At 35.2% G+C, this 24,187-nt stretch overlaps 1 long non-coding RNA gene across 1 annotated transcript in view; it reads right to left on the bottom strand.

The window, feature by feature from the left end:
* LOC121233715 overlaps positions 1 to 24,187 on the bottom strand; it is a 298,298-nt gene that overhangs the window by 112,693 nt on the left and 161,418 nt on the right. The gene's annotated exons all lie outside the window — the stretch shown is intronic.

Raw genomic sequence — 24,187 nt, 5'->3', positions numbered from 1 at the left:
TTTCAAAATTTGTTACAGGATAAATTCTGGGTCTCTGTGTCCACTTCAAAATTTGCCATCATTGGAGTAAAAAGGATAACAAATTTAAAAGTAATCTATAGAGCACACATTTTTTCAAATTGCTCTGATTATTTAGAAAGAATACCAGGAAACAAAAACAGAGATTAGTGTAAAATTCCCATTTGAGTCAAGTGTTGGGACCATGCTTTGGTGGAACATGTTTTATTTAAGATGGTGACATTTTCTGCTCAGTACAACCAGTTTCAGATTGAAATAACACTGTTAACTTCTGGGTTTAAATCAAGCTCTGAGTGACAACCATTCCTCATGTGTCTTTCCCTTCTGAATATTTTTTCAACAGTTAATCTTTATTCCACAAAGATAGTTTTCTTCTTTTATGCTCTCTTATGCTCTGCGCTGTTCTTTGTAAAATTCTTTTTGCCCAGAGACATTGTTTGTTCTATAACTTCCAAACTGCCATAATTTGCCTTGCTGGGACATTCTAATTTTCTGCTACTTCCTCAGACATATAGGGGCTGACTCCCATTTCATTTCTACCAATTTGTACTACTGTTAACTACCTCCAGTGATGTCTCTCATAGTTTATATAGTGATAAAAAATGAATTCTGCACAACTGAGTTGTCTCTGCTTCAGTTGCCATTAGCTTTTTTTAATTGCCTCCAAGTTGTTGGCTGGTTTCTTGGGACTGTAGTCTGATGGGTATCCTTCTAATGACAATAGAAGGATGCACTACCCAGTAGCTGCTGAATAATTGAACATCCAGGGAATATTACTGACAGAAAGAAAGGCTTACAAATTGAATGCCTATGAAAAATGAAAGAATACTAGAAGCCTGTTGATGCAGATTGGAGGGAGACTCCTATGACTAAATTTTACAAAAGATGATAAATATTCCTGAAGTGATCATTTGAAACTAATGGGAAATATCTCCTCCTTCAGAAAATTAGTCCCTTTCCCATCACACCCCTTTCTGATAATTTAGCCTCAGACTTTGTACGGAAAGTAATTTTTATTTCATAAATTAGTACCTTTTAGAAGTAGTCTTACCAATGAGTCCCATATTATGAATAAGGAATATGCAAGCTTGCATATTGCTCTTTCTTCATATGTATCCATTGAATCACTGGGAAGTGAATTTCCAGGGTAATTTGTCTATAACCTAGGTCATTCTTTGGACAAGCAGTGAACAATCTGGAAGCAAAAAAAAACTTGTCTGCATGAAACATTCATTGAATAGCAAACACAGCCTCCAAAACAGCAGCATGTTCACAGGCTATTCACAGTCAAGTCAAAGGCCTGATTCACAATCAGGGCAAAGACAATTGGGCACCACAGCTTGTTCAAACAGCTGTGGAACAAAGGGCCTATGTGGACACTCAGTTTTAACTATTTTACCAATAAACAAAATACCTTCTGTACTGACACAAGAGTTCTTGGGTGAACATCCCAGGTCCTTCCTTCTGCAGTGGCCTGCACTTGCATTATAATGAAAGAAAATACAAATGAAGATAATTTCTTAGAAGCACAGAACTGGTGTATTGTAAGAAAATGTGAATTACCTTCTTGTGCAGTTATGACCATATCAGCACTATTTCCAGTCTGCTTTTGCAAAGTCATTGATAGCAATTCAACTGCTTGAAGATGCACAACTGGGGTAGACTTCCAATAATATTTCCCTGAATTAAGTTTATGCGTATTTATGACTATGGTATTTATACATGTTGTATATCATAGTCCATAATACAACAGAAGTTAAACAGTTAAAGGCTTTTCAAGGTTGATAAAATACATAATTTCCTTTATAAAATTTCTAGTGACTACAATAATGCAAGTTAACAGATGGCTGCTTTTTAATTAGATGAGACTACGGAAATGTTTCCTTCAAGAATAAAAATCTTGCCATAGAATCACTATGCTTAGTGGCAAGAATGAGACTGAATAACTGGCTATGTACTTGCTTGTACATATTTCAGTGAATGCTGCATTTTTGAAGGGTATTAGCAAATGATCACACAGTTTCATTCAAAGAAGACTGAGATCCCAACACTGAAGAGAAGCTAGTCCCATTGCTCAGGACAGTTCTGGAGAATACAGATCCTACAGTGATGAGGCTGGAGTAATACCTGGATGCTTTCACACCTATTCTAAAGCATATCAGTGGAGCTATAGAGAATCCCATCCACTATGTTATTCAGGAACACAGAGTATGACAGAAAGGCAGTTTCATCAGTTTTCCAATGAGAAAAAGAGTGCTCCCCAATTCCCAACTACATATGCCAACTAAATTGTGTAAAAGGAAAATCCTAGTAATTCCCAATGTCGATGTATTAGCATTGAAATGCTAATCTGGACATTAATTAATGTTAAATTAGTTACAGTGGAATAAAATTACATCAACATAAAAATCAAAAGATCTAAGCATAATTTGCCACTTAAGATAAATATTTCTGCTTTACATGGGAATTGTAACAAATTATTTTTATGTCAAGTTAATTGATGCCAAATAATAGTGAAATTCCCTTGGAAGTGAATATTACATTCACATTATTTCCAATACAAAAAGTAATTGCATTGTATGCTGTTAATACAAGAGTAAGATTCCCACAGTCTATACACTGAAACTCAAAATACTGTACCATATGCTCAGGGTAAAGCAATATACCACCACACCCCTATCCAGAAAAAGGGTGAAATACAGATTTTAAAACCTCTGCCTATATTTAATTGTATTTGTGAAAGTACCAATCATCCCAAATAGAGGTTTTCATCTCAGTGAATAATGGATATTGGCTTAAACCACCTAGAAATATTCTTGGCATTTAATACTTGCTTTGATTTAATGAATCTACTCAAGTGGGTAAGTAGGCCAAACCAATCTCTCACTGCTATGACATTTTGCCTTCTTCAAGCGATGATTATCAAAACCAGATTCTAATTAATATAATTTCTTCCTTGTAGTAGCAACAAATTGAGGGTGGTTTTTTTTCCTTCTAAACTTTTAGGAGTCCTTGATAAGTTTGACAGCTCTTGAGGATAAGAAGAATTGCAATAAAGTTAGACAAGCATTTTGAAATAGGCTATATCCTTAATATAAAGAATCCACAACCAGAAATTCTTCATCTATGTATACAGTTGCATTCAAAATATAGCATCTAGAATACAAGTCATGCGTCTCTGAAAGAACTTACATTATTAGTATACATGCAGAAATTATTCGTCAAACATAGAATTAATTTGATGCAACTCTAGGCTAAAATAGGTATCCAAGATACATGGGATGAATCATCACCATTTTCAATTGACTGTAGGAAAGGCTAGTTGGAATTAAACAAGTCAGATCCCACTTTCACCTTAGAATTGTCCAAGTAATAGTGAGACCTCCAAGACTTTTCCAAACCTAGTTTTGTTAGAATACACAATTCCATAAGTCGTCTTTCAAAATTCTGACTTACAGTCCTATTAACTTCAGTAAGCATGAGTGATTAATAAGTCTTAATGTTCAGGTGGAAAAATAGAATTACCTAGCCATGCGTCAATCCATCAATCATCAAAATGTATTTTGATTAACTGAAAGTGTTTAAGGTTGGTTGAAGGGAACTGCACACACTTAAAAACATAACACACTGCCTGCAAAAACATTCTCATCCACTTCCAATTCAAGAAGTCACATTTATTTTGATATTATACCTGCAAGAATGAAGAACTAATCTCCCAGAACCCTTCAAGAATAAGTTATGGTTTAATGATTAAGTTGTCTGCTATTTTTGTTGGAAATAAGAAACCCTAAATCCGTGACAATAATCATCAGATTATTAAGCTATATTCCTCATACAGTATTCTGAATACAACACTGACCTTCAATGCTGACTTGTTTTTACGCTTTGTTTTTATTCCACTTAGTACATTATTCCTTTTTTAGAATCTCCTCTTAATTGACAATATGAAAAATAAGAACTAAAAATAGATTTAATTAGCGGGATTTCAGAAGTTGCATTCTATCGAAAATTCTGTCATAATGAACTGAAAAAGCATTCTGTACTCAGATAAAGGAGCTCTTTATCACCCTAGCACATAACTTCAATAGATTGGCATGTTACCATTTTTTAGAACAAACCTCACTGGAGTATGCTTTTAAGTCAGTGTAGACACTTCCCCCCCCCCCCCCCCCCCCCTTATAAATTAAATTTGCTTTTGAAAAATGAACCCGATGTTTTATTCATGCAAATATATACTTTTTTTTTTAAATCAAGAGACTTCCTTTGCTCACTCCATCCTTGTTATTGACATTCAATCATTTAAACTAGAGAAGATTACAATAACTATGCTACAGGTTACGGTTTTCAAGGGTTTATGACACTGAAATGGATCTCTGCATCTGTGTATAAAAGGAGAGTGGATTGTTCACCTGCTGAATATTTTCAAAGGAAAGTGCAAGCAGGATCTTCTGTATAATTTTACTACACAAGCATGTAAATTGCCACATAATTGCAGATTATTTTTCAAATTTCTACATAGTTGTGCTTTAAAAATCTAAACTTCCTTTTACAAACAAAACTGAAGACCAGATTTTTTCCCTTACTCCCACAACTTCACATCATTCTAGACTTGCAAAACAGCTATAAACTGGGATTAACAGGTTGGTTAGACAGGTTTATAGTTGCTTTATATCCTTTCAATAGTAGATATCAAGCAAAACATAGTTAAATTTGAACCTAGGCTCTAAACATTATTCCAGATACAGAGCTAACCTTTAAATGTGGCATGTATAAGATGTCTGCCTAAGGCTGCAGACAGCTTGAAACAGTCACATGACAAGGTATATATTATCCCCTTCAGCTGAATGCAATATTAACTCATAAATCTAATCTCGCTGGATATTAACACAGTTGACTGCTCAAGTGCAGATAAATTTATTATTTTCTGGCCTATTGATCTACAAAAAAGTAATGAGGAATATCTTTGTAGTTTCTAACTAATTTAAACAATTAATCAGAAGATAAGGTGTAAATAGTCTTACACTTGAAGCTAAAGCAACAGTAAAACAAAACTATCCCACAGATATTTCAGAGTCAGAATAATTTGTTAAACCCCAGTTGCGATAGTCCCTGGAACACTAGAAATGCCATACAGGAACTACAACTTTTATACCCACTGAGCAGTATGTCCTAGTACCTAGTTTGTATAGACAACAGAAAACCCCTCCAATTTATATAAATTGAGTTTGAATTAATTCCTTATTGATTAGGCACACAGTAGCAGCAAGAATAGTTCAGGCTGAGAGATAGGCATATTTAGTGAACAAAGTGCTAACAGACCTTCCTATCAGAATAACAGGTCTACACACACAGCATTTCTAATTAACAGGTTGTATAAAATAGGATGTTTCTGATTTATATCGACATGTTTGCTGTCGACATAATCCAGTGGAAAAGATTGGGAGAAAAACCAGGAAAGAGCTTGGTGTATACGTTCAGGTTTATGATTCATAGATGACTAAACCACCTGTCTACCTCTTCACATGGTATAGTTATCAAACACTAGTGCAGATCTAATGGATACACACTGAGATGAGACTTGCTGGATCCTACCTTTGAAAAACCAAATCTATAGATGGTGATGGAAACCATCATAGCTGGCTGCTATGTTTGCTAACCAGCAAGAGTTGGCATATTAAAAAGACTGAAAACTAAAACTGGAAAAGACTGGAAGCAAATTCTCTCTCTTCTCCTGCCCAAACAACATTCACCTATGGCTCCTTCAGCTCCTTTCCTGACTTGGAGTTAAAGTGAATTAAAAATAACACTATTAGTATTTTTAATAAATACATGGTTTTGTTAAATTTCTTATAGATTTCTCATTTAGTATTCTTTGGGACCAAGCTAAGAGATGTTAGTGTCAATATATTAAAAAATACTCTTTACAGTTTAGAATGTTTAATATTTCCATGAAATTCTTGGTTAGAGCAAACACTGAGATATTTACTCTGATTTCCCCTGATTACTTCCCACTGGAAGCAATGGGAGAGTTTACAAACATCTCTATGCACTTCTGCTTAGGTCCTAAATGAACGAATCAAAACAAAGTCCCAGGTAGCATACTTAAAGCATAATAACAGTTTAACCTAATTCATACATTCTACACATACCAAATGAAAATTCTAAGCAGTAATAAAACAGAAATGCACTTGCTATTAGCCTGTCCAGATAATTTTTAACAAAGATAAAGATGTATGTAACCAACCCTAGTAATAGATTTTTTTGTTTGTTTATATATATTTCTGACATAGTAGATATTCATTAAATTTATCAACAGAAGGTAAAGCAAACCACCACTACTCCTACTTAAGTTCAGGTTTACTAAGTAAAAACGTACTTTCAGTCATTCTATGAGAAAAATAAGAACAGAGATGAGGAAATAATCAAGTCAAAATGTGCTAATAAACAACATTTAATATAAGTATTTATTTCCTGTGATCTCTACATCTAGTCTGCGCACAATAGGGGAGGATAAACAGCATGTATTTTTCTCTCTGGAATCCTGGACCTGATAGCATTTGCTGGAAAAAATGATATTGAGAGGTTGTAAGGAAGAATAGTGGCTTTTCTAAGACTTAATTTATAGTTGTTAATGCATATTGATATTTTTTTTTAGCTTAAATTTAAAATTAAAAGTGGTTTTATAATTTAATGCCATACTTATGCTGCATTTCTTGTACTTAAAGCAATAGTCGGTGAACTGGAAAATTGTTGTTGAAGGTCTCTGCCATATTCACTAGAGTGCACTACTGATAATATGTTTTATGTGAATAAGCAAAACCAGTCTCCTTTCTGCATTCTTTTGAATCCTATTTTGCCTGTTAGTGGGACATGGGAAAAAAAAAAAAAAATCAAACAGCATTGTGAGATGACTCACGATCAGCCTTGAGAGGTCATAGCAAACGGGAGCTTCCTGATGACTGGAAAAAAACAATCATCACACTCATGGGCAAAAGGGATTTACAGGATTTACAGGCTGAGTCACCCTAATCTCACTCCCTGGAGGGTTATGGAGCAAGTCTAGGAGGAAATCCCTTTCAGGCATATGACAAAATCATGACTGGATACAATCAGCATGACTTACTAAGGACAAAGCATACATAACAAACCTAATTGCCTTCTTTGATGACATGACTGGCTCTGTGGGCAAGAAGAGAGCAGCAGATGTAGTTTTGAAAATTCTGAAAAGAATTGTTTAAGTCACTGGGTCCAAAGGGTTATGATCAATGATACAAAGTCCATCTGGGAGCTGATAACTAGAGGTGGGAAATTACCTGTTAAATGGATCTCAGGTAGCAGTTAGCATTTGCTACATATGAAATATTTAGTATTTGTTATATTTTTATTTCCCTTTTCTAGTTTAGTGTTAAGCATTTATTAGCAAATAAAGATGCTGATACCACCTTAATATCAAATTGAGCTCAGAACTACTGAGATAAAGTAAAAATGCTTACTGGTGAGTCATGGTAATGCATTTTCCTAGCAAGTGGAACTAAATGTAACTCAATAGAAAGCTATCTTTAATATGAGCAAAGAAGATAGATAATTTTTTAATCAAAATTTGATGAAAAGATACCTAAAATAAGCTCAAGAATTATGCCACCAGAAAGTTTTAGATATTGCTCCTAGTATTTTATTTCCTTAATCACCAAGAAATCAAGAAACTTATTTACTACTACAAGAGCATACAGAAATGTAGAGACAAATTTTATTTGCTCTTAACGTTCTTACAAGGCAGAGAATTAATAACCGTCTGTGAATATATCATGCAGGCTACTTTTATACGCACAAGAACATTTTGAAAATACACATCTTCAGGCAAAAAACTTTGGAGAATAGATCAGATTAGTTTTCAAGATTTCCATCTATTATAAAAGAAACCTTTAATTCTTTCATCTTCTATTCTATTTCTATTGCTCAAACTAGGAAGTCCTGAAACACTTGAGTCAATGCATCCTGGGCAAATTAACACACAGCCCTGTTTTATGCTTGAAAACACTCATGCTACTCTATATTCATGGCATGATGTTCCAATTCCAAGCACTTGGTTTTCACAGGTGGCCTAAACATGTGGATGACATTAATTGTTCCTATTGTCAAGTCAATACCTCTAATCTGCAAAAATACATGCTTGACTTCTTGTAAGTACCATAAAAGAACATGAGTCTCTTGTTTTTCTTCTGAACATACCAGAAAAGCTCGAGAGGATCATTTCTGCCATTACAGCTGACCCAAAGACTACAATATGCACTGTAATATTGTTTCATCTGTCTTGTTCAAAACCAAAAGTAAATAATTTACAGTAACCAATCCTACAAATAAGACTGCTAAGTACAGATGGATTATTTCAATTTAACTTAATTTAGGATCATCTTAGTTATTTACATGTCAAAGTTGAAGTACTTCAAAATGGGTTTGGAAAACCTGTGGAATACCCCTTTAAAAACCACATCCACATAAGTCTAAGACAATATTTGCCTGGAAATCAGTTTTTTGATGAGTGCATTCTGATCACTTTCTTCCAATTCAAATATTTTTCCAACAAAACACTTCAAAATTTAAGCTGTTTTTTCATCTATCAAATACATCTGAAGTGTAACAAAATAAATAAAATTAGTAAAATGCTAAGAGAAGATCTTAGAAATTGAAAGTTGGTGGCTGTGCATTTACCCTAATGCAGTGATAGATCTTAAAAGGTGCAATAGGTAGAAAGTTATAGTACAGGTGGACATGGAGGTTGTGCTCTTCTAAAACTAAACACAACTAACCTCTGAAGGAGTCTAGGTCTACTGTTTTTAAGAGTGTGCCAGGTCAACACTGTTAAGTGCTCCATACTTGCAGCGTTCTTATCAGATTAAATGAGAAGATTCTCATGCCATTCTGAGATTAATCTGTACTTTGCAGAATAAGGCTCAAAACAGTATTTGATTCAACACTCATCCCCCACTGAGAAAGGGATTTGGGCACTGCAGAAAGCCAGCCACAATTAAATCTGGGTTATGCATCGCTGGTTAAAATTAAACAAGTCTTTTATGCACATTTACACAATGCAAAGCTTTTGATACAGTTCCAAAATAAAAATTGCTAAAACTTTGCAGCTGTAGAATTCATTTAATAAACTATAGCTCCAAGAATTGTTGCCAAATTTCCAGCTACACTTTCAGGGTAGAATTTGGTTGGATATTTAACGAACAAAAACAGTCATGCAGCATCTGTGAGAAAGCATTAGTGCCTTTGGAAATAATTATGGTTGTGCTTTAGCAGAGTACTTAGGATGAGACCCAAAAAGTGATCCTTAGATATCCTAAAGTATATTCTAGGAAGATTTTAGGTGTCCTAAATCTAAAAGTGAGCCACAAAACCCAAGGACTAACTACTTCACATACCTAAATTCTGGCAGAAATCCAAAGTCCTGTTCTCCCTTACGTTCTGAGACGCCACAATTTTAGCTGAGCACCCACTACTTATCAGAAACCTACAATTCACAAACATGCAGTCTCACACACAGGCTTCTATGAGACCCAGTCTAATAGGACAGCCTTTGTCTTCAGTATTCATTGACAACTGATTTGGCTGTCACCTAACCCTCATCAGCAAGCTTGTTCCTCTGAATCCTTGTTTAACAGGTGCTTACAAGGCCCTGTTTTACAACCACACACAATAAAATTTCCAAAGTATTGAGTCCTGGGCCATGCCAAACTTTCTAGGGTTTGTCTGCAATTCTACTTCACTATAATGAAATATATAAAAGGGAGAATGCACTTAGGAAATGCACAGGATCATTTTCTTTAAAAACTACCAGAATATCCTAATATATTACGTATTGAATTCAAGTTCTTATGTTCCACTGATTCACGTAAGAACCCACTCAAAAATATGCTCTTCAGCAATTAAAATAAACTTCTAGGCACACCTTAAAAAAACAGAAAGTGAACCTCTGCTGCTTTGTCCCCCGTAAACCACTGTCTACCGTAGTGGTACCTACACAATATGTACACACTGAATTTTTGAATTCTTTAAAGTTTTAATATTCCTCCCGGTCTGAAAATTTAATTTTGGAAATGCACAGAGAATCTCAGTTCTGACAAGTTTCATTCAGCATTTCAGTGCCCAACTTATACCTAAAGCTGATAAAGGTTCACATACTATTCCTTTTCAGAGTGTAACTAAATCACACCTACAGGATCAGAAAAATGCAGCTTTCTTTAAAAAGGGAAAAAACAAACCCCAAAATTTTTGTGCAATAGTCTAGTTTTTGCAGAAAACTTTGGTAAGGGAGATGAAATTGCTCAAATTCCTGTCTCCCAAGTGAGGACTCTGACCAAATGTCTTAGGGCTAATTTAACATGGGAGGCAAAGAAAGGCTTTCTCTAACCCTCATGCTGAAACTGTGCTAGAAAGAAAATATTTCAGGAGGTACTGAAATATATAAAAACTAAGTACAAGAGAGAAATAAATGATAAGATGATCATTTCAGGTTTACAGAATTGCACATCTTATTTTTAGATCCGTGTTATATTGAGCCATGATCATAATAGCTTTTTAAGGCCAAATTTAACAAGAGCTCAGCATTAGACTGATGAGCTGATTTTGAGATTCAGTGCATAAAACATGTCACAGTAAATACTTCAGGATGCTTCTGGACCTCACTGCAAATACAGAGTCATGTCTCACTGTGTGACCAGTATTTAATGCGTCTTAGCAAAACGCTGAACACTCAGACAGTACTCTGAAATAGTAATATTTAGCAGGAAAAAAAAAAATCTTACCACAGAAATTAACACTAGACACAGTGGTAAGTAATGCATAAATCACAAAAGCACTAAGGCCACTTGCATGAAATGATCACTAACTACAATGCCCAAAGAAATACCCCCCAGGGCCATAATTAGGTGCACTATGAGGACAGCCTGAATCTTTCTATGAAGTGCCCAGTTTTGCTTATTGGCTAGAGGTAAGATGCCAGTCAAGGCCAACTTTTATTCTGCAGCTTAATTCTTAGGAACTGGATATGGAATCCCCCAGAGATGATGTGGGAGGTACCCAGTAATAAGTAGGCATCAAATAACCTATAATACAATTTAGTAAATATCATTTGCAATACATTTTACATGATGTAAACAAAACTAAATTAAAATACAATATAACAAGCAGAGAAAGCTCATTTAGTAAACAAGATCCTTCTAAAGACAGCATTTGCAGTGCTCAGAAAGAGTATACCAATTTGAAAAAGTAAGGACTAATAACCATCTCATACTTATGCATGCAGCATAATGAACAGAAAAGCACAATAAGGCAGATATGTTAGATTAGCATAATTTTATTCCACTATTCAAATGTGTAAGCTGGAAAAGGGTTTTGCTTCAATTACCGCTTTTGTCCATGGGTTTTAAACATTTTAGTGAAAATCCAGGCTCTGTTTTATTTGGTTTTAGCCCATTATCTCCAATTACCATCTACCATGCCTCTGTTTTACCAATAGATACAGCTTTTCAATCTATCCCAACAGTCTTAAGGCCATAATAGGTCACTACTTACATTGTCTAGTAATGTCTTCATGATATTTCAGATAGATTTTGTAAAATGTTTCTCCCATTTCTTTATTTGGTTAAATATGTAACTTCTTCCTTTGGCTAAACATTCCCTCTGTCAGAGATACAATATTTGGAGCCTTTAAAAAGTTTTTCAGAATATTTTAACTCCTGTTAGACATGTCTCCTTTAACAATTTACATCCATTGTATTAAGTAATTACATTTTAATTTAACACTACTGGTCAAAAAGTAATTACTGCACATGAAAGTGTAACTACTGTATATGAAAAACTACTATATTTAATTCATTTTGTTGTATTCAACCTAACAACTTGTTCTTAAAGGAGAGCAATCATCCAGAGATTAGTAGTTCAAATTTTAACCGAAAGAGAAGATAGTAGTTCCTTTAGAGAACTGTTGTACTAGTTAATCACCATTACTATTATTGAAAACAAATACATAGAAGCCTTGTATGACTTAGTTTTACTTCAAGTACTGATAGCTGTGCCATTTTCTTTTAGACATACTTACATGTTTTTTTCCCTACCTCTTACTCTGCTGCTGACCACGCCCATGCCCCCCCAAAAAAACCCAAACAAAACCCCAAAGATAGATTGTGTCCAAAAGGTAAGTCTCACCTAAGGCTCTCTAACTAGCTAGAAAATAATTCCAGAGGGTACTTTTTTTGGACTGCTCAATTTTTTCTGTACCTTTCCTCAAGCACACCAGAACTAGCTAGACATATTGCTCCATTGAAAGCCTAACTGGTGCCATCTGTTTTAACATATAAGGCTAATACTATCCCTTTTCGCCATGATACTGCTCTGAGACTTTACCTTTAGAACATCAACATTTCATTCTGCTGGAGCCTCTTGCACCCCTAACATCAGAAGCACACAAAGCAGATTTTCATTTTTAGCTTGTTTTGAACCCAAATGTAAGCACAACCTTTATAATTTTTCTAGCTAGTGGTTTAATCAAGCCAGCATTATCATTGCTAGTAGGAGGCCACAGGCTTTATGCTAACTATGCCTTATGCTAACTGCATGAGATCCCAGTTCTGGCCTGACAGGCTTGTTACCATATTGTCATAAGAACTTGTTGTGCGAGTTGGAGTTAGGTACCAGGTGTCTCTTGTTATGACATACTGTTGAAGCGTGACAGCAGTAAAACATGTGCACATGTTGAAAACTCCCAGAATTAAACACAATTCACTGTTAGTCAACTACTGATCATTAAAGAAGTGCAATTACAAAATTTTGAAAAACCCCTGCTTTTGCTTTAAAGAGAAAATGAAAATGCAGCTACCTAGAAGCAATTCTACACCTTAAAGATCTTTTATATCAGACCAAAAAAAATTGTACTGACTATTTAACAGAGAGTTGATCCACTGTGATGTGTATTTATTCAGATGAGCTACATTTTATTAGAGTACAAAAAAAACCTGCTTATTATAGAGTTGCAATAAGGAGGCCAGGGAATCAGGAGTGCAGGATTATTGTCAATATTTGTGTCTGATAAGATAGGGTGCTCTGGGAAACTAACAGGACTATAAGAAGATACAATAGTCCTCAATGTATCCGTGGGAATCAGTGCAACTACTGTGTGTGTATCCTTCCAGAACAGACTGACAGTTACCATAGTATATGGATAATAAAAACAAAGGTACAATAATTGAATAAGTTACTGTACTACATTAAATAATTCCCTGTTACCTTTCAGCTGAAAGGCTATCTGAATAAGATGTTCAATCCTGCTAATATAATTACTTACTGAAATCACTTCCAATAACACAAAATAACTAGTCAGCCAGAGAGTAATAAAACTATTAAACTAATAAACTGAAAAGCAAATAAAACTACAATTATTCTGATCATACACTAGCATATTTCCCCAGATTACAGTGTTATACTTACATCTAAAGTAATACCCTTAAAAGGTATTCCTGATAGGTAGCAAGAGATAATCATGCCTGCACGATTTTTCAAGGCAGTCAAGAAGATAATGGTAATAGAATAGAAATAGTCATTTATTTACCATGCTAAATAAGATTTCCTAAGGTTGAGGTTTTGGTTTCACAACACACAGTAGCATGGCTTCTTGTCAGGTTACTATTAGTGACTAGGGATGTTTGGTTTGGCACAGCTTGCAGTCATTGCAACTTCCTTCTATGAAAACAAAGTCATTCTTCATTGTACATATTTGCTTCTGCTCCATTTCACAACTTTATATGCTGTCAGATGGCATTTGTTCCATACTGTAAATCAATTTATTTTCTTTAGCACAAAACCAGCCCTTCCCTAAAAGGTCTGATTTAGAAACATAAGAATATTTAAATAAGGAAAGCATACATCATTGCTCAATGTGGTATTGATCTGTTAATATATTGTGACTTGTTTAAGGAAGTTTTTTTATTCAAAACCAAGGAAGTAATTTTGCTCAAAACTAATCAATTGAAACCCAAAATATCAAACAGCCCCCTTTCTATGTGTGTGTTTATATGTATATAAAGGTATCTGTTTAATACACTGATTTCTAGAAATTAAATGCAATTAAATAATCCACAAAAAATATGGAAAACAGGCTGGTAATACCTAATCAAAAGACTTAAAGATTTTATCTAGGTTAAACAGATCCAAGGAATCAACTGTCTGTTTTTATACCATCTGCTGTTGTATTAGGGAAAGGCTGATTTTGCACAGCACTGAAACCCCATTACACTAAGAAGAGAGAAGTATATTGAGTCCTACTATCAACGGAGAATCCAGCTGATGGAAAAAGACTTCCCTATTGATCTCCCAGATATGCCTGCAGAATAAGACAGAGCAAAGCACAGTACCTTTCTATACTTATACTGTCATTTCACCAATATTTTTGTGCAGCTGAGCACTTAAGAGGTCTTAGCTAGGTACCTATACACAGCACATACATGCTGTATCTATAAATATATGCTGGTCACCCATTTATTCACTTCCCAAGTAAAGTGGCCAAGTAAAGAATAAGGGAAAAATGGCTTTCATAAGACATGGGAAAGAACTTCAAAATATGATATGAAATACATATAAACACATTAAATACATATGTGTATACACAGAGGACAGAGTATAATTTAATAATAGAAATTTAATTTTTAATTAGAGCCACAATGAAGCATCTGTTTACAGCCCTCTGAATAGAAAGTCATGCAACAATTACAAAAATACTGTTGTGAACAACTTTGAAAAATGCCACTCCTGCTGCAACTTTGGCATTGTTATTTAAATGATACAGCAATATTTTTGGTGACACTACCAACACCACGTAGTCTGGATTTATTTCTATTTGAAGGAGACCTGCAATACAATTCTGCAGCAAAAAGCTAAAGCCACAAGAGACCACTTTTTTCCCTGTCCCTTTTAATTAGTGCTTGGTTATATCTAGTGAAGTCCTGGCCTCCATCATAATCACTAATAATTCTGCAATTAATTTAACAGTGTAGGATTTCATTAATTCCCTCCCCACCCCCCCCCCCCCCCTCCAATAATCACTACTTTTACTTTCTTGACAAACCTTAAAGCCACAGGAATCATACAGTACAAGAACCTAAACCTACAACCTTCTTCTGGAAATAAGGATTACTAATCTTAATACTCATACTGAAGTCAGCTGACTTCCACATGAATTTTAAAACATTGGCTTTCATGTGGAATAGATGTTGATAAAAACCTGCTTTGGCTAAGTAAAATAAAAGTCTAGATCGATAGAATTTTTTTCCTGGGAGTGATCACTTCAATTGTTTAGAGTTGGGTTCAATAATTCACCTTTCTAGAAACTAAAGATTGAAAACCTTTACCTACAGTGACAAGTCATCCTATGGGAATGCAAGGCAGCACTTTGCCTCAGTGAGTACGAGAACTTCCGAGACTGGATCTAAGACCCAATGTTACTGAAGGCTTTGGAAAAAACTCTGACCTGTCCTTCAACTCTGAAACAACTGAATCAGCATCCCAACAGTGTCATAATCATTTAGCAAACTTTATAAACATATGCCAGTACTGGAAGTCAGAATATAGCCAGATACAGTATGATTACTGGTTATTACAATTAAATGCAATAGAGAAACAACCATGTAATACCATGTACTGTAATCCGTCTAATACCATGTACTGATTCTATTATCTAACATACATGGAGACTTGTAAGAATATTTTTAAATTACATTTGACAGAAAATATACATTTCCAAAGGTATGTTTGCTTACATGGCTCTACACTAGTAATCAGCAAGGAAAACAATAGCACAGGATTAAAATGCTTTTAAAGTTATTAAATATATACTAACATATTGGATGCTGGTGTTCAGGATGATTAAAAAGTGTGTACCTTTTACACAATGCAGGAAAATATATCATTCACAGCTTGCATAAAAAAAAATACTTGTCATTTTGTAATAGCATGGATAGCTAGCTGTTTAACTGGAAGTGAATCCCAGACATTTTATTGATAAATATTGGTGTATCTCTATTAAGCTCAGTGGTTCCAAATTAATTGACTTGGACTGAGGTTATGACCTAGGGTATTTTATGATATCTCTGAAGATCAGAGAAGTAAAACATGACCACAGAGTCTTGCTTGAAAGACAATTACACTTTTTTAGTGCTTTGAAGAAATAATTTGACTCATCTCTCTAATCTCAGGTCTAAATCTTTCCTGTTGTGTCAAATACCACATATACAGCCATCTGATCTTCTGACATTAAATCCCTTAAATCCAGTGATACATTACATTCCCTAAACTTTCCTTCTCAGAAGTGTACAAAAGACATCTGTTTGTGTCAGTCCCCTTCACATGATCTGTGGATGGCCAGTAGCATGCTTGCCATGGGTAAGTCATAGTCTCTTAAAAATAATGTTCACTGTAAGTACCTTGATCTTGGAAATCTTAAACATGTTTGTAAAATGTTTACAGGTGTCTATGCTTCTGCTGCTTTAATGATGCAAATTTACATGTTCACATGAAAATATCAGTTCCATGTTAAAAGGATAACATTTTTGCTGGCCAGATCATGCTAAAACTAACTGAGGTAGCTTCTAACTTTTCAGTTCATCATGGTAATCTCTATAAGATATTCCCATTCACAGATTTCTTGGTAGGGTATCTAAAATAATTTATTTTTTTCCTTTGCTTTCACAAATACCTTAAAGTTCACAGTCACCAAAACTTTCCTGAAGGGTTTTTTGCCCCCCTCTATGACTATTTAACAATGTTGGTTTTCTTTGGAAAGCTGGACAATTATTTGATCTTTTGGTTAGCTGACAGTTTAGTTGCCATGTAGAAGACTAGTATCAAAGTCTAGATCTGCTGATAAATTGTTGAGATACATGGTGCCTCTATTATAGTTTCCAATATATTTTGCTTATATTAAACTAGAAACAATGCTCACTAGGAGCATTCATCGTTGTTTTAGCAGAATCTGTGGCAGTTCATACAAGGCTGTGTTTAATTATGCACTCTCTCCTTTATTTTAAAATCTTGATAATGAAAATTACTTGTGTTGGTATACTGCAAGATATACTCACAAGTGAATAGCAAGAGAGCCTTACCAGTGGTTTCTTAATATTCAGGAAATTTATATCTTTTAATTCTACTGATTTAGGAAGGTTAAATATTTTATACAAAAGACCAGTTGTTTCAGCAGTCATCCAGGAAATTGAACAGTTCAGAAATTTTAAGTCCACAATCTCCTTCCCTAACTAACAAACTATAAACTGTCTCAAGAGTGTCCAGCAGTCCTTCTGTGAAGGCCACACTGTGACATGATGAAAAGAGAACAGGGAGAGACTGTGACTGCAGCTAGGCAGACAGGACATTTAAGGATGTATGAACTTCAGTTCTTAACTGCTCTTAAGGTTATTTCTGATTTTATCAAATAAGCATTAGGATAAAATGTAGAACATGGCTCTGTAGTCTCTGTAAATAGATACACTGATAGTTCCAGAGTCGAAAAGGAATTTTAGGGTAAAAAAATTTACATGATTGAATCCCTACTTTATGAAAGTATTCTGGATTCTATAAAATTAAGCATGTCATCTACTGCTCATTGACATTCTCTGTTCAACAACTGACTCAAACATCTGTTTCCTGTTAATCACCTGCTTGAGTATCATAACCAATTGAGGCCTGAACTGTCACATTAACTGTCATGTTTCTCATACAAATCTGTACTTGGCAACCTGAAATACGGGAATGTCTTTCTTGCAGAAACCAAGGCTGAGGTCTGTTCTTGACAACAGACAACATATAAGGATATGGAATGGAACTAGGACACAGAATATCCATATAAGACCATATCCAATATCCAGGATATTCATATCCATATGATATGAATAACAATCTCCCTTAAACCCCATGGCAAAAAAGTATATCATTCACTCAAATAAAAAAAAAAAATCTTGTTTTCGAACGTTAGAAAAGAGTTCAGTTTAGCCACCATTAAAATAAATCAGTAATTTCTTGATTTCAATTCCAATTATATTGACTAGATTACTCATAGCTAGATATTTCTATTTCACGTGAAAAGCAAGCCCTGAAAAACATGTATAATAATAAAAGATTCAAGAAGTACTATGTAGACAACTCTTGAAACAAAGGTAAATGTTAGGTGACCTGGATCACTAACTAGAAATAACTTATTCCTTTGAACAACAAAAATTCTCTAGGCACTATACTCCTAATTTGGTACTTTGTTTAGGTATCTTAAGATAGGTGATGACGATCATAGGTAAAAAAATGCATGTTAGTGTACTCGCATACACTCATTTTCTCTGTGGCTGGACTAGTCATGTAACAGTATCTTCTGCTGTATCTCTTCTTCACTACCATGAAAGCACCTAATCATTACCAGAGGCAGTTGCAGTGAAGTATAAAAATGGATCTTGCCACAGAAATTATTAGAGATTTTTAAAAGTTGGAGGAAATATAAATGCCTGCACAAAGTCAGTGAAAAGTCAATATTTCTTTCTGTAACGCAAATGTTTTACAAATGTTTCCTAAATAAGAAATATCCCATTTCTGTAAAATGGTGCTTCCCTTCCAAGACAAAAATTATTTCAGCCTTAAAATGTTCTCTTCCTTATCTACTTCTGACTAATTAACATTGAGAGCTTTGGCTTTGTAGTACATTTGCCCTGCATGTTGTTAAACTGGTCAAGTAATAAGATATGACTACACATCAGGTAGTTATGAGATAATAATTTTGCCTCTCCAAGAAGAAGGATGAGAATGAGATAAAGCCAAGTGTCCTTCATGCTAATGGCTGTAATTACTTAACAGTAACTATTTTCTGCAGAATTTCACATTCTTTTAATAAAAGCCTGTGTTGCATGGAAGATCTATTGATATGCATACTATCTGCCAAGATGTACATATGCACAGTCTCTGTATTTGTGTACAACTACATGTTTTTCACTGCCTATACACTTGCACCTATATTACACTAATCTTTAGGAGTGACCTGAATATTGAACAGTAAACAAATGGTTTTAGTTAAAGTACAGAAATGAAAAGATAAATAAATATTAAGGTAACAATCTGAAAAACTAAGCATCTCAAAAATTTGTTGAACAGTAATCTTCAAAATTTTTTTTCTCATTTTCCAATTCATGTTAAAAGCTCCAAAGCTAAATACTACTGATATATGTATCTGCAGAACATGTGTGAGCTGATGACTTCTGCTGTAAATAACTAAATGCAAAGTGGAAAAAGTGTGACTGAATATATGATGAATCTTGAGTGGTTTTAAATCTAAGAGCCAATGATTAAAATATAAAGGTTGCAGATTTAAATGAGGCAAAAGCAAATAAAATTTTTAATGATTTGCTTACAGATGGACCTCAGAAACCACAAGGTTTAAAAATACATTAAAATAGTCATTTGTTCAGAGTATTCCCTGAAGCTACCCAAATAGTCCTTTGCAAAAGTTTTTTCACAAATTTGGAGGAAAGTTCAAGCTAGGAAAAAAAGGGTTTTAAGGCTAGGCACAAAAATCTTTACAAACAGTTAAGCAGTCTGTGACACCTCCCACAGAATTCTTAATGCCTTCCTCTAGCCTGGGGAGAACAACTCACCCCTCTAGAGTTTCACCCAGGGAGCTGTCCTAATAGGTCAGTTTTCTGTTTTGAAATGGATGAACAGGCTGACTGTATTTTTTGGAGAACACTCGTTTGATCAAAAATACGTTCTTAGACTATATTTTCGTTTACCTGCTTACTGGGATTAAATAATTTGTCCTCATACCCTTCTACTGAAATTCCCTTCCTTGTAAGATTGAATTCAACCATTCTCATTCTTAGTTCCTCTGGAGTACATAAATTCTTAGATATTAACATTAACGAACATCTGATTTTCTGGGCAATGACCTCTCTTAGAATGAACACTTTGCAAAACTGAACCCAAATTCTGCTCAATTTTTAAGCAGGGATTAGAAGAAGGAATTTACGACCAAACATTTATCATAAATACAGTACTCAACACTTGAACTGAAGCAGTAGAAACATAATCAATTCCCTGCTTCATATTCAGCATAAGATCCCATTTCTTTGATCTTGCTCAAGTTCTGCTTAAAATTAATCATCTATTAGGATCACCTCTCTGTACTCCTTCATTGACTATACCAATTTTTTGTGACTTTAGAGAAAGAACGTTCCAAAGGGACAAATATCTACAACTCAAAAACTTTACTTGATTTGCCTATCCAGAGCAAGAATCATAGCTCATGCTGAGCTTGTGCTCTAAATTACGGTATGTCTACAGCTGTTTAAAAGCCTTCTAGAGTTCTTTGCTGCTTCTTGCTCCACCTGTCAAATACAAAATGGTGTATACAGAATGGAGTTATAGTTTCAACCTTTCCGTTTTCTCCAGACTTGAAACAGTTTCAGTTTTCTAGCAGTTTTCTTTTTTCTTCAAATACTTCGTGTCTAGAGGAGGATGAATAGTGAGAGAGAGAGATGAGGAAGACAATGCAAGCGTACAGAAAAGGTTGTTTTAAAATAATGTAAAATGAGAATTGATTATAAAACTTGCAGATCATCTTTCATATCTATTTCTATTATTGTAATAATATTCAACCTACCTTTTATTTTTAATAACATTTAATATAGTAATAGCTGAATGTTTATGTTCATTAATGCAGGTTTGTAGGCACATGGATCACCAATATGTTTAAACACTAGTCTGCAATAGATAAATCTGTTTATTTTTCCTTGGGGATAATACTGTGCTAAAATACAGTCTACTGCTTGACTAATGAAAATAAGGTAGTTATGCAGAGCGTATAAAGTTTAGTATCACAAAACATCACTTACCATTTATCTACATTTATTCACTGCACCTATCTTTTCAAAAGGATAATGCAATCTAACTAAAATAGCAATATCATATCACATTATGGCTTCCGCAGTCTAACCTGTCAATCATATAAAGGGCAATAAAAGCCTTCAGAAATAGCCTTCCAACCCCAGAAAGTTCCAAACTTTACCTCCCTCACCTCCTTTTCCTAAACACGTTTTATTTTGGAGTAACAGAAGTGTCTCAGGCAGTCAAGCACAGAAATGCACCACAGTTACTACTAGCTCTGCAGTCTTTAGCATTTCATCACCCTGCATTTTACCTTGAGGTTGGTTTTTAATATGTATAATCCCAATGCAGCAATTCCTCTACTGCTGTATTCTAGGAATCCCACCTTTATGAATAGTAGATCTACTGCAGATATGTAAAGCACCCTACTCTGACTCTCATATTCACAGTTTTCAAAATGTTAACCCATTTATTCCTTTAATTTAACTGAACTAGAAAGAGGTTTTGTGTTGTTTGGGGGTTGGGTTTTGTTTTTAATATGTAAGAAAGGAAGGATTCTACATTTTGAACTCTGCAACCACTAGTATTTAATACTCTAACTAACTTTAATTATGTAATCATGCTATTAGATGCATTTCTCTATAAACATATCTGTATTGTGTCCAGTAAACCTACATCAGTGATTTACATTAAACCAGTATTTACACACTGGAACCAGGTACCACAAATGCTTTTTCCTAGTACCATACCACTATCAGTGGAGAAGAGCTGTACAGTTGCTATTGCATATCTAAAAAAATTTTCTTGGCAGGGCAGTTCCCTGCATTTTCGCATAAGTTTAGTATCTCTCATGCATAATCACACAGTAGGAATAGACTGAGAAAGCAGTCTACCTATTCCTTGCTGGCTACAGTGCTACCTAGTCAAACATACAGTGAAAAGTATTTAGCAGGCACAAAACTGCAATAAGACAATGAATACAGAGTAGCACTAAGATGCAAGCACAGATGTGGCTGGAGTTAGACTTGGACAAAGCAGGCAGTTGCCTAGGACAGAGGATGAGCACAGGAACAGGAGAGGACCTACCCCTACCACCTTCCATACTCTTCTCAGAATCCACTGTGCCATCACAAAATTCATTTTTCCCCACTCAGTCCAGGTAACAGCAATCTCTGCTCGCCTCGCTTCTTAAGCCTATTTTAGATTACTATGTACAACCCATCTGAATGAGTCAAGTCTCATAGTTCTACCAGGTACGTTTTCTCCATGTACAGTGTCTCCCCACTTCAGGGTTTATAGGAGGTTAGATTCTTTCAGTGGCATACAATTAACTACAAATAATTGAGTCACTTTACCTTGCATAAGAGCAGCTATATGAAGAAACTACAAGTTCAATAAGTCATCAAGAGCCTCAATTTGCTTTTGATTTATTTTTAGTGTTTACGCTGTGCTTAATAGATTGTTGTTGGAGAGAGAGACAGTAAAAATTCCTTCTGGTAAACAATTTAGCTTAAGAATTAAAATTAGAGATAAATAATGATCCAATTTTATTGAGACTGAATGCAACTGAGAAGCATGCAAATTGAAGCATCTTGATGGCAAATTAAGTTGTTTCATTATCTTTCATAAATTGCTTTGGGAGGATTCACTCTTGGCTAATGAGTATAAAACTCAAGACTAAATTACATTTTTTTCTTCTCCAGGAGTTTGAGTCTTTCAGGTCAAAGGGAGTCTCTCAAAGTGACTAACAGAGCTTAGCCTGGGCCCTTGATAATTACTAGAAGCAACCATAGTTCTCATGCTTGGTGCACTAAAAAGTATGTCAAAAAACATAGCAAACATTGATCCATTTCTAAATCCATTTCATGGTCATTTCAATTAATGTCCTATTCTCTCAAAGGTCTTCAGAAAGCGAACACTTTCCATGCGATCTGTTGTTTGCAAAATGATATGCATATACCATACTAGTAAAAGTTTGAATGAACATATCTTCAAAGAAAAATTGTACAAAAAAATCACAGAATAACTCATGTTGAAAGAGACTTTTGAAGGTCATCTGGCCAAATATTTTGCTCATTGTATCACTTTTCAGAGAAAAAAGAACAGCATATGGTTATATAGAAAGTGTATCTTCTTAAGAAATGTGCACAACAAGCAACTCCACAGAGTCAAATCACAAGTATTAGTGTAACAATGCTATTACTCTATTATCGTTGTCATTATTAACCAAGATAGGTGTGTGAGTAGATAGTAATTTCTAGTCTAAGATTTCTATTCTATGACACACACACACACGTATATTATAGTCATACCAATAAAGGCTCCCACCCCTCCAGTCCAGTTTAAACCAGCATACCATTGACTCACAGTAACAGGAACCGGACATTCCTGACCCAACCTGAATCTCTGAGTCTTGGCTGGTGTCCCAGGCCTGTGCGTGGCACTTACATCACTGGCTCAGATGTCCACCCCATCAGGCGGCCGAGTTTGGGTGTTCTAGCTTAGGTGGCTGGTGCATGCCCATGGCCTTGTCAGACACATCAGCCCCAGACCAGTCTCTGATTTGCTGCCTATCTGCACTCAGTCAGCAGTCCCGTTACTACTGTGTTTTGAATTCCTGTCCCAAATGTGTTAACAAAGGATGCAAAGTTGTTACAAGTTCATCTGTGTTTCTTTGCCGCATGTAGCAGTGCTACATATCAAGGTGCCGCGATTAGATCACTGGTCGGCCTGGACCAGGGAAGAGACAGATAGCACACATGGTGTGAGTGCCAAACTCCGCCCTTTATTGCGCAGTTAATTCCTTTTATACTAACAACAGTAGGTGGGATTACTGATATGTCATAGGGAGGCGACGACTAGCCTTCTACCTTTCCGTGACATCGCGAGATCTTCCGAACGGTGTTCCCTACATCTCCCCCTCCTCATGTCCAACTAGCTCCCATTGGTTACACACACTATTCATGCACTGTCCACGCGTCCAGTTGCACTCAATGATTGGCTGCATCAACACTGCACACGCGCATAAACATAAAATATAATTGGTCATACTAACTAAACATACGAGACTTATCTCAGTCTAATTGGTCAAGATAAACTGCTGAATTGAGGTTGTTTGTGCCAAGTTCTCTTTATCGTGGAATGCGCACCTGCGTTTTTCTAATTGGTATCTTTCTTATTTTTGTCTTCTTGTTTATTCTGTTCAAGGCCTTCTAAAGGCGTCTGGAATGCTCTTGTGACCATTAGCTAAATATGTTCCCACAAC

The sequence above is a fragment of the Aquila chrysaetos genome, chromosome 12, assembly GCF_900496995.4.
Source record: "Aquila chrysaetos chrysaetos chromosome 12, bAquChr1.4, whole genome shotgun sequence".
Taxonomy (NCBI): domain Eukaryota; kingdom Metazoa; phylum Chordata; class Aves; order Accipitriformes; family Accipitridae; genus Aquila; species Aquila chrysaetos.
This window is presented reverse-complemented; position numbering and strand designations above follow the sequence as displayed.